Source organism: Gymnodraco acuticeps, unplaced genomic scaffold (assembly GCF_902827175.1).
Source record: "Gymnodraco acuticeps unplaced genomic scaffold, fGymAcu1.1, whole genome shotgun sequence".
Taxonomy (NCBI): Eukaryota; Metazoa; Chordata; class Actinopteri; order Perciformes; family Bathydraconidae; genus Gymnodraco; species Gymnodraco acuticeps.
In genome coordinates, this window is record NW_022990099.1 from 228,418 (window position 1) to 239,163 (window position 10,746).

General features: G+C 38.1%; 1 long non-coding RNA gene across 1 annotated transcript; it reads right to left on the reverse strand.

The window, feature by feature from the left end:
* Positions 1 to 5,478: 5,478 nt before the first annotated feature.
* On the reverse strand, positions 5,479 to 7,952 carry LOC117546240. The gene is made up of 2 exons (XR_004568968.1): positions 7,840 to 7,952; positions 5,479 to 6,620 (listed from the first exon to the last, which is right to left on the reverse strand). It is a non-coding gene; the product is annotated as an uncharacterized LOC117546240 (long non-coding RNA).
* Between the last annotated feature and the right edge of the window lie 2,794 nt (positions 7,953 to 10,746).

The following is a 10,746-nucleotide window of genomic DNA, read 5'->3' on the forward strand; positions in this document are numbered from 1 at the left end:
TTAAAGTTCTTAAATAATCTGAGGGGAATTTCTTGTTGTGTGTTTTTAACTTGTGTAATTCTGTAAAGCACTTTGAGCTGCATGTGTTGTATGACAAGTGCTATATAAATAAAGCTTGGTTGTTATCATTATTAAATAACTAATTAAAGTAAATGAAGTTCAGCAATGTACACTGAAGATCCAGCACAGATCCTGGATCAGAGATCTGATCATGTGTGTGAACAGCCTTGGTGTTTTTCAATGGCTAACAGATGTAGCTGCGGTCCTTTAGTCAGAGAGTTAGACGCTCATTCATCTCACTAATGAGCAGAGGTGGAAGTAGTGGAGTACAAATACTTCGTTACTGTACTTAATTACATGTTTCTGGTATCAGTACTTTACTCCACTACTTATTACTTTGACTTCTTACATGTTAAACACAAATACCTGTACTTTCTACTTCTTACATGTTGAACTCAAATACCTGTACTTTCTACTTCTTACATGTTGAACACAAATACCTGTACTTTCTACTTCTTACATGTTGAACCCAAATACCTGTACTTTCTACTTCTTACATGTTGAACACAAATACCTGTACTTTCTACTTCTTACATGTTGAACACAAATACCTGTACTTTCTACTTCTTACATGTTGAACACAAATACCTGTACTTTCTACTTCTTACATGTTGAACACAATACCTGTACTTTCTACTTCTTACATGTTGAACCCAAATACCTGTACTTTCTACTTCTTACATGTTGAACTCAAATACCTGTACTTTCTACTTCTTACATGTTGAACACAAATACCTGTACTTTCTACTTCTTACATGTTGAACACAAATACCTGTACTTTCTACTTCTTACATGTTGAACACAATACCTGTACTTTCTACTTCTTACATGTTGAACACAAATACCTGTACTTTCTACTTCTTACATGTTGAACCCAAATACCTGTACTTTCTACTTCTTACATGTTGAACACAAATACCTGTACTTTCTACTTCTTACATGTTGAACACAAATACCTGTACTTTCTACTTCTTACATGTTGAACTCAAATACCTGTACTTTCTACTTCTTACATGTTGAACACAAATACCTGTACTTTCTACTTCTTACATGTTGAACCCAAATACCTGTACTTTCTACTTCTTACATGTTGAACTCAAATACCTGTACTTTCTACTTCTTACATGTTGAACACAAATACCTGTACTTTCTACTTCTTACATGTTGAACCCAAATACCTGTACTTTCTACTTCTCACATGTTGAACACAAATACCTGTACTTTCTACTTCTTACATGTTGAACACAAATACCTGTACTTTCTACTTCTTACATGTTGAACTCAAATACCTGTACTTTCTACTTCTTACACGTTGAACACAAATACCTGTACTTTCTACTTCTTACATGTTGAACTCAAATACCTGTACTTTCTACTTCTTACATGTTGAACACAAATACCTGTACTTTCTACTTCTTACATGTTGAACCCAAATACCTGTACTTTCTACTTCTTACATGTTGAACACAAATACCTGTACTTTCTACTTCTTACATGTTGAACACAAATACCTGTACTTTCTACTTCTTACATGTTGAACACAAATACCTGTACTTTCTACTTTTTACATGTTGAACTCAAATACCTGTACTTTCTACTTCTCACATGTTGAACTCAAATACCTGTACTTTCTACTTCTTACATGTTGAACACACATACCTGTACTTTCTACTTTTTACATGTTGAACTCAAATACCTGTACTTTCTACTTCTCACATGTTGAACTCAAATACCTGTACTTTCTACTTCTTACATGTTGAACACAAATACCTGTACTTTCTACTTCTCACATGTTGAACTCAAATACCTGTACTTTCTACTTCTTACATGTTGAACACAAATACCTGTACTTTCTACTTCTCACATGTTGAACACAAATACCTGTACTTTCTACTTCTTACATGTTGAACACAAATACCTGTACTTTCTACTTCTCACATGTTGAACACACATACCTGTACTTTCTACTTTTTACATGTTGAACTCAAATACCTGTACTTTCTACTTCTTACATGTTGAACACAAATACCTGTACTTTCTACTTCTTACATGTTGAACACACATACCTGTACTTTCTACTTCTTACATGTTGAACACAAATACCTGTACTTTCTACTTCTTACATGTTGAACACAAATACCTGTACTTTCTACTTCTTACATGTTGAACTCAAATACCTGTACTTTCTACTTCTTACATGTTGAACTCAAATACCTGTACTTTCTACTTCTTACATGTTGAACTCAAATACCTGTACTTTCTACTTCTTACATGTTGAACACAAACACCTGTACTTTCTACTTCTTACATGTTGAACACAAATACCTGTACTTTCTACTTCTTACATGTTGAACACAAACACCTGTACTTTCTACTTCTTACATGTTGAACTCAAATACCTGTACTTTCTACTTCTTACATGTTGAACTCAAATACCTGTACTTTCTACTTCTTACATGTTGAACTCAAATACCTGTACTTTCTATTTCTTACATGTTGAACACAAATACCTGTACTTTCTACTTCTTACATGTTGAACTCAAATACCTGTACTTTCTACTTCTTACATGTTGAACTCAAATACCTGTACTTTCTACTTCTTACATGTTGAACACAAATACCTGTACTTTCTACTTCTTACATGTTGAACTCAAATACCTGTACTTTCTACTTCTTACATGTTGAACTCAAATACCTGTACTTTCTACTTCTCACATGTTGAACACAAATACCTGTACTTTCTACTTCTTACATGTTGAACTCAAATACCTGTACTTTCTACTTCTTACATGTTGAACACAAATACCTGTACTTTCTACTTCTCACATGTTGAACTCAAATACTTGTACTTTCTACTTCTTACATGTTGAACTCAAATACCTGTACTTTCTACTTCTTACATGTTGAACTCAAATACCTGTACTTTCTACTTCTCTCATTTTCCAAACAGCTGGTTCCTTTAGTTTGGTGGCGTGATCATTATTCTTTACAGTCTTTTACTTGAGTAAAGAAGTTTAGTCAGTACTTCTACTTTTACCAGAGTATTTTTAAACACGAGTATTTGTACTTCTACTTGAGGAAAGGATGTGTGTACAGGTGATGCAACACGAGCATGTGGCAGATAAAGGTGCAAACAATCAGCTGAGTCATAAAGTTAAAGATGAAGTCTCTGAGGAAAACACACACTTAGCTCTTCCTCTTTTCCAGTGTAGATTAAGTTTAAGGAAGTCATGATATTACAAGAGTTAATCATTTGTGAAACTCGAGTGAAAGACGACACAGAATGCATCTTTGTCCGCAGAAAGTCAGTGTTTGGGCTGCATGGAGGCATATTTAAGGACTACTTCATCCCAACAAGGACCATTTGTATATGAATCACTCGGGCCATGTTCACGTTTGAGGAAGAATCCAAAAAGGAGGCAATTTAGGAGATAAGTATTCCTCTAAGCTGTGAAACTGTTTCAGAATGAATGAGTATTCATAATTACAGTTTAAAATAGTCTGCAGGAAATGCACAATTTACTCAATTTGCTAAAGCTCTCTCTTGTGAACAGCAACACAACACCACGTATTTGTTCTTGGAAAGTCTGGAGTTGTTGAAACATATTTAAGGAACACTTCACCCCCCAAAGAAAAGACCATTTCATACCAAGTACTCACCTCTTGTTACCTTAAGCTCTTGGATAAATCCTCAACTTTCTTGCAAGCTTTCACGGTGATTACAACAACTGGAAACATGTGGTTTGTTGTGCTGCCTCGAGTTCTTCACTTCGACTTTTCTGTGTTTTCGAGGTATAACCATAGGGTATAACTGATGTACTGTGGTGACACCATGTGGGACCATATTCACCTTGCTTATTGTGTTGCCACACGGACCCTTTAGTGGGGAACACCTGTAGCTTTAGCCGTCATTCCTGCTAGCTCATCAGGCAGAGCAGTTCATGTGTTAACCTCTCTGATAGTAATGGATAATAAAGATTGGAACTCCATTCTTAATACACCGCCTCCGACTCTCTTTTCACGGCACTACAGTACAAGCGATCCTTTTAAAGCTGTGGAACTGTTCTGTAGTGATTTACTAAACCTAAATAGTCAAATGCATCAATACACGGTTTCAAAACGTCTGCAGGAAATGTCATTTGCTAAAAAAACACTAAGAAATGACAGTATCCCTTTAACAATATGTCTTAGAGGTTTTGTGCAGGAAGCCGGTAGAAAAGAGGGATTCATATATTGTTTCTAAGTCTTCACAGGATCTGGCGGAGGAAACAATATCGTAAATCCTTTAAGACGTGGGATACTTTCTGAGAGCTCAGGTTTTCATACACTACACGTCATCGTTGGATAAAGCAAGGAATGAAACCGTGTTTTAAAGAGAGCTGGAGTAACAACACTATAAAAATCTTTAGTGCATGTTCTTTTTTGGAGCACACCTTCCCAATGTGTTTTAATGTGCTAATGAACTTTTATTAGTCATGATGTTCTAATGAATGCAGTAGCACACATTTAACAGTGCAGTACATGTTAGTCACGTCTGAGATTTCTCTTAAAACTCTCAGTGCTGCAGGCTTTGAGTCAGGTGCAGAAACTTGACTGATTCTGGATGAAAACATTGGGATTATTTAACAAAACGATCTGAACTCAAGTTCCCCTTTTCCCAGAGCCTTTGAATGCATCACCTAATGAACGTCCCGAACTTTATGAAAAGCTTAATCGAGTGCTAAAGGCCTTTCGATGTGGTTGAAAGAACCAGAAAATATATTCTAAATGTTGTTGCTTCTTGCCGAGCGAATTTAAATTGGGCTTTTATTTAGTTTTAATTTTACAGAATTTTTAAGTTCAGTAACATATTTTGTAATTCAATGCAACAACTACATTTTACGCAATTTGTCTGTCTGGAGTGCAATGCATTCTGGTACATGTAGGCTCCAACAGTTTATCACAAGTTTTCAAAAGATAGTCGGGGGGGCAGGCATCACTTTCACTTAGTTAAATGTTACTTTAGTTCAAGCTATGCACTTAGCAAACGGTGCTAATGGCCTGTTTCTTCAGACACAAAGAAACACATTTTCTAAGCCGTTTGTTTGGAGTTGCTTCTTCGTGGATTTAAATTGGGCTTTTATTTTGAAAGGTGTGGAAAATAATAATAAAGCTTGTTCACGCTGGTTTCCACTCAAGTGCTTCCATCTTATTATTTCATTACCTGCCAAAGTGAAGGAGCAATTGGCTTTACCATTTTCTGTGTTGGCGCCAGTATCTGGATTGCAATGCATCATGGTACATGTAGTCCATCACGGTTTTATCACAAGTTTTCAACAGATGGTTGGCACCAAATGGAATGTTATTTTGGTTTCAGAACATGTGTTGAATTAGCTCTACACCTGCAGGAGGAGAAAGTAAGAAGACACAGACACATCGTTTTTTTTCCACATGAACTGAGGTGTTTTTACTGCATTTCAGTAACAGACAGCCGTATTACACGTTGTACTCACAGCGAAGAAGAAGACACGTCCTCAAAGTCAGTGAACAAAGTGACAGAGTGGCCTTCAGTCCGCTCAGAAGACACACTCCAGACTAATGCAGGCTTTAAAAGCACCCAGTTGATGCCTCGGCGGGTCAATACAGCACACACAATGGGTGTAGATGTGATCGACAAAACAGTGGGAGGGGGTTTCCGACACAAAATCACTGGATGGAGCGTGTGTTTAGTCTCCTCTCCAGTGATAATATGCAGGGCTTTGGGGGCTGTTAACGGGAATGTAGACCCTTCAGGAGGCAAAGGGTCGTCCAACACTTCTACTGATTACTGCTAACACCAGTTTTGTCCTTTTTGTCCACATGAAAACCTGCTCTGTGTTATTCGTGGGGATATGATTCTCTTGCAGGTCAAACTCATCCATATCGATGGATGAACTGGTTTTTTTATCTTAATGTCAGCGTACAAGGTAAGCTGGGTGACTATATATGAAGACAACAACTACAACTTTCACAGCACTGGCATTGGTTAATTTTAAATACAGTACTCAAGCATTGTTAGATTAATAAAAAGAATTAAAAAAAACGGAAACATAATACCCCCGGAAAATAAGCTACTGTACGCGAGTTGGTTTCTCCTCTCATATGTTCCTGTGTTTCAATGGCATGACGTACATATTTGTGTTTAACCACACCACAATACAGTAATCCAAAGGGTCTCTGCAGGGTCTCCCTTTGGATTTCATACAGTACCATGCATCTCTCTCGTGAGTTTCATCTTTTGAATTTAGAAATCATCGATAAACGTGTTAACATAGCGTTGTCTTCACATAGACTCAGTAATAATGTGTTTTAGTCGTCGTCTTTTCTCGGTGCACATCCACCCTATTGCATGTTGAAAGGTTTTTGCAGGATACAGTGGCGATCGTGGGGGAAGAGGGGGATTGTGGGTCATGGGGTGTTGAGGGTGGGTTTGAGGGGGTTTCACCTCCTAGACGACAGCCTGTGAATCCGTGCAGACCTGAGTGGTGGTGCCTGAGTTAGTCTGTTTAATGTCCGTCCTCCCGCACACACACCTCACTGCTCTGAAACACACACACACACACACACCAATAATAACATCAATAATAAGTATAATAAATAAACAAATGACAGCAGAATGTGTCTGAGAAGTGCAGCCATGATGTGATAATCACTCTGTTATGCTGATGATACTGTTGACTCTTTTAAAAGTCATTTAAAGAGATGGGTTATTTTATTCTATAAATCAATTGTACTTTGTTTTTTTACTTACTATATTATATGTCTATTTATACAATCTTCCATATGTATTAATTGATTAAAAAGGTGTTGACAGCATAGTGCAATGAAGAGACGGTCTGGAGAAGTTAACAGCTCAGGTTAAAGTGTAATTGCTGCCATATGATAGTGACTTAAATGAAGTTATTATAACATTTGTCTCTCATAAGAGAACACTGAAGGAAATACTGCCTACACGTTTTTCCCAGGACACTCCAATACTCCAGAAATGTTTGACAGCGATTTCCTCCTCAGTTTCCAAAAGAAACCGCAGCCTTTCCTCCTTCCTTCCCCATGTGAGAGAGTGTGTGTGTGTGTGTGTGTGTGTGTGTGTGTGTGTGTGTGTGTGTGTGTGTGTGTGTGTGTGTGTGTGTGTGTGTGTGTGTGTGTGTCATGGAGAAAGCCCTCTCTCTGATAGCCATCATGCAAAGAACTGACACCGAGGGGAGAGCAGAGCATGTAAATATGAACGCCTACTGGGAGGGGAAATGTCGAGCGGAAATGTTGGACGTGTGTGTGTGTGTGTGTGTGTGTGTGTGTGTGTGTGTGTGTGTGTGTGTGTGTGTGTATAGGTGGGTGATGATGGGGCAGTCTGCAGCGCTGAGGATTTGCAAAATGCCAGATTGGCACACACACATCTGTCCTCAGTGATTGACTGATGGACGTGTTTTCCGTTAGAAGTGTTCCTCACTGAGGGAAGGTTTTAAGTGTCTAAATGCTAAGGAAAGGAGCTTCCATGCTTCCTTTCCTAGCTCCTTAAGCATAGGGAACACTGGAAAGGAAGGGAGAAAAGGACGTCCCATGATTCCTCGTGGCAGCAGCACGATTTGATTAATTAAAAACATCCTTCTTAATTGGTTTGATTTCATTTTGCACAGGAATCCTAACTCTAATTGGACAGCTTTGAGATTCAAGCATAGTGTTTTAAATCTAGCTGCTTAAATCCAACATGTCATTTGTTGTGGTTTTTCAGTGTGTGTGTTTGACACGGTGCTCCTACCGTACCTTGATGGCTCCGTCCACCGGGTCCAACCCCTGCTCCGACAGCTGTTTCAAGGCACTTAGAGCCGCCTGAGAAGAGAGGGAACAACAGATGGTGGAGGGAGGAGAGTGAGTGTCACCCTTCAGCTGCTTTTCAAATAACACTTACTCTGGGAAACCTGATGCCAGCAGGACACTTTCCCTCCGCCCCGTGTTGTCTTTGGCTCCTCGGCGCGGACTGTTTATCTTTCGTTATTGGGTTAACATTTCCACTTTATGTTTCTCTTGCATTTTCCTGCCCTCAGTCTGTGAGTGACATCTGTGAATATCACAGCTAAACAAATAGCAGCAGGTCCATAAATCATAAAGGTAACACAACACGCAGAATCATCTGGGTAACCCGCTGAGTGAGTGAAAATAAACAAGGGAAGTGTTAATGGTGTAATGAGTTGTACTAGGTTTCTCCGACTTCACGTAGAGGAGGATTACTGAAGTACTGACTGACTGACCATCATCTAAAGGCAACGTAGAGCATGTTCGCATGTATACTTACCAACATATAACATGACATGTAGTAAAAACCTGTTTTACATATCAAATGTACGTCAGAATATGCCGTCATTGTTATTAGGGAGCTGGTTACGGTATAACGATATCTTATTTGCACATAATGTAGTTAAGATGCCACAAAAATATGTGCAAGCTGCACAACAGAGAGTACAGTGTGTATGTTAGTTAATGCACATTTCATTCCTATTATACTCGATTTATGGATAAGATGTGAAGCTTTCGGAAATCACACTTTTTAGCCTCAAAGTATCAAGGAGATTTGAACTTGCTCATTTGTGCCACATTTAGTTCCTAATCCCAACGAGCCATGTCATTTAAAAACTCAGAGACATCCATTAAAAAGCAACGTAAAGCGTATTTTCCTTTATTTAACTAAAAATAATACACGTTATCAGAAAGTAAAACCTGTTCTGCATGAACATTGAAGTCAACATATGATGGCAATGTTATTATAAAGCTAATAACAGCAAATAAATGTCTAAAATTGATCTTTTCTGCACAATAGTTCTTCAGCAATTGTTAAAAATGCCAAAGATGCAACAGTTAGTCACATTCAGCAATGTTAGTTGATAACGTAATGCACATTTATTTACTATTATATTATATATATTATATATTATACTAGATTTGTGGATAAGAAGTGAAACTTTCGGTGCAGAAATGTCCCTTTTTAGCCTCACACTATCCAGGAAATCGCTTTAAATGTACTATTTGTGCCACTTTTAGTTCATAATCCCAACGAGCCATGTCATTTAAAAACACCTATCTCTCAATCCTCATTTAATAAGGTAATATAATATACACGTTATCAGTAAGTAAAACCTGTTCTGCATGAACATTGAAGTCAACATATGATGGCAATGTTATTATAAAGTGAATAACAGCAAACAACATTTCTAAAAGTTATCTTTCCTGCACAATAGTTGTTTGGCAGTTGTTAAAAATGCCCCAAAAACAGTTCAAATGTTGTCCGTTTGCCTAAGAAGCAACAGTTAGTCACATTCAGCAATGTTATTTGATAACGCAATGCGCATTTATTTAGTATTATACTGAATTTGTGGACAAGAAGTGAAGCTTTCTGTGCAGAAATGTCACTTTTAAGCCTCAACTATTCACTCTAGCTTTGTGCCAGCTCTCCTTCAGAATCGCCATGATGTCATTTCCTTCCTGCTATCATAATAACACACACACACACACACACACACACACACACACACACACACACACACACACACACACACACACACACACACACACACACACACACACACACACACACACACACACACACACACACACACACACACACACACACACACACACACACACACACACACACACACACACACACACACACACACACACACACACACACACACACACACACACACACACACACACACACACACACACACACACACACACACACACACACACACACGATGAGGCCGAGGTGTTTCTCTGAGATCTTCCTGACGCTGTGTGATTGTAACGCTGTCGCTGCAGAGTGTTGATCGAGTCGTGCGGTGAGGAGAACCATCGCCACCAGAAACACAATTCAACAATTCATGTCACGAGCAGAAACACTCGAGGGCTCCTTCAAGAGAAGAGGGGCAACACGGAGCTGATCCTCTCCAGGCTGCACATATTGGAGATTAGCTCCAGATGTTCACCCTGTCACTGTTAAACCATCACGAGCGCCCATTTGCATTTAGTGTCCGGTCTGCATCTGGTATTGAGTGATAATCAGGGCCAAAACTAATCAGTTTCCATTTCAGATTCACTTTTTGCCAAATGTCACTAAATAGTGAAAAACTGAGCCTTATTTTCTTAATTTGGACAAAATAAATGTTTTTTCCAACGTCTCACTCATTCATGAATGACCACTATTGTTATATAAAAATAACTAAATCTAATTGTGTTAAGGCTGCACACACTGGTCATCCTCTGTGTGGAGATTAGCTCCAGATGTTCACCCTGTCACTGTTAAACCATCATGAGCGATTTAGTGTCTGGTCTATGTTCGTGTGATAATAAGGGCCAAAACTAATCATTTCTTCCATTTTAGATTCAGCTTTTGACCTTAAAAAAATGTGATTAAATAGTTAAAAAGTGTGAGAAACATCCATTAGTGATCATTCTTGTGATATAGTAGGAACTAAATCTGGTATTGAGTGATACTCAGGGCTGCAACTAACACTTTTTCCCATTTTGGAATAATCTTTTTGCCTTAAAAATGTCATAAAATAGTGAAAATTGAGCTTAATTTGGACAAAATAAATGTTTTTTCCTACTTCTCACTCATGAATAATCCCTATTGTAATATAAAAATGACTAAATCTAGTATTGTGTTCAAATCAG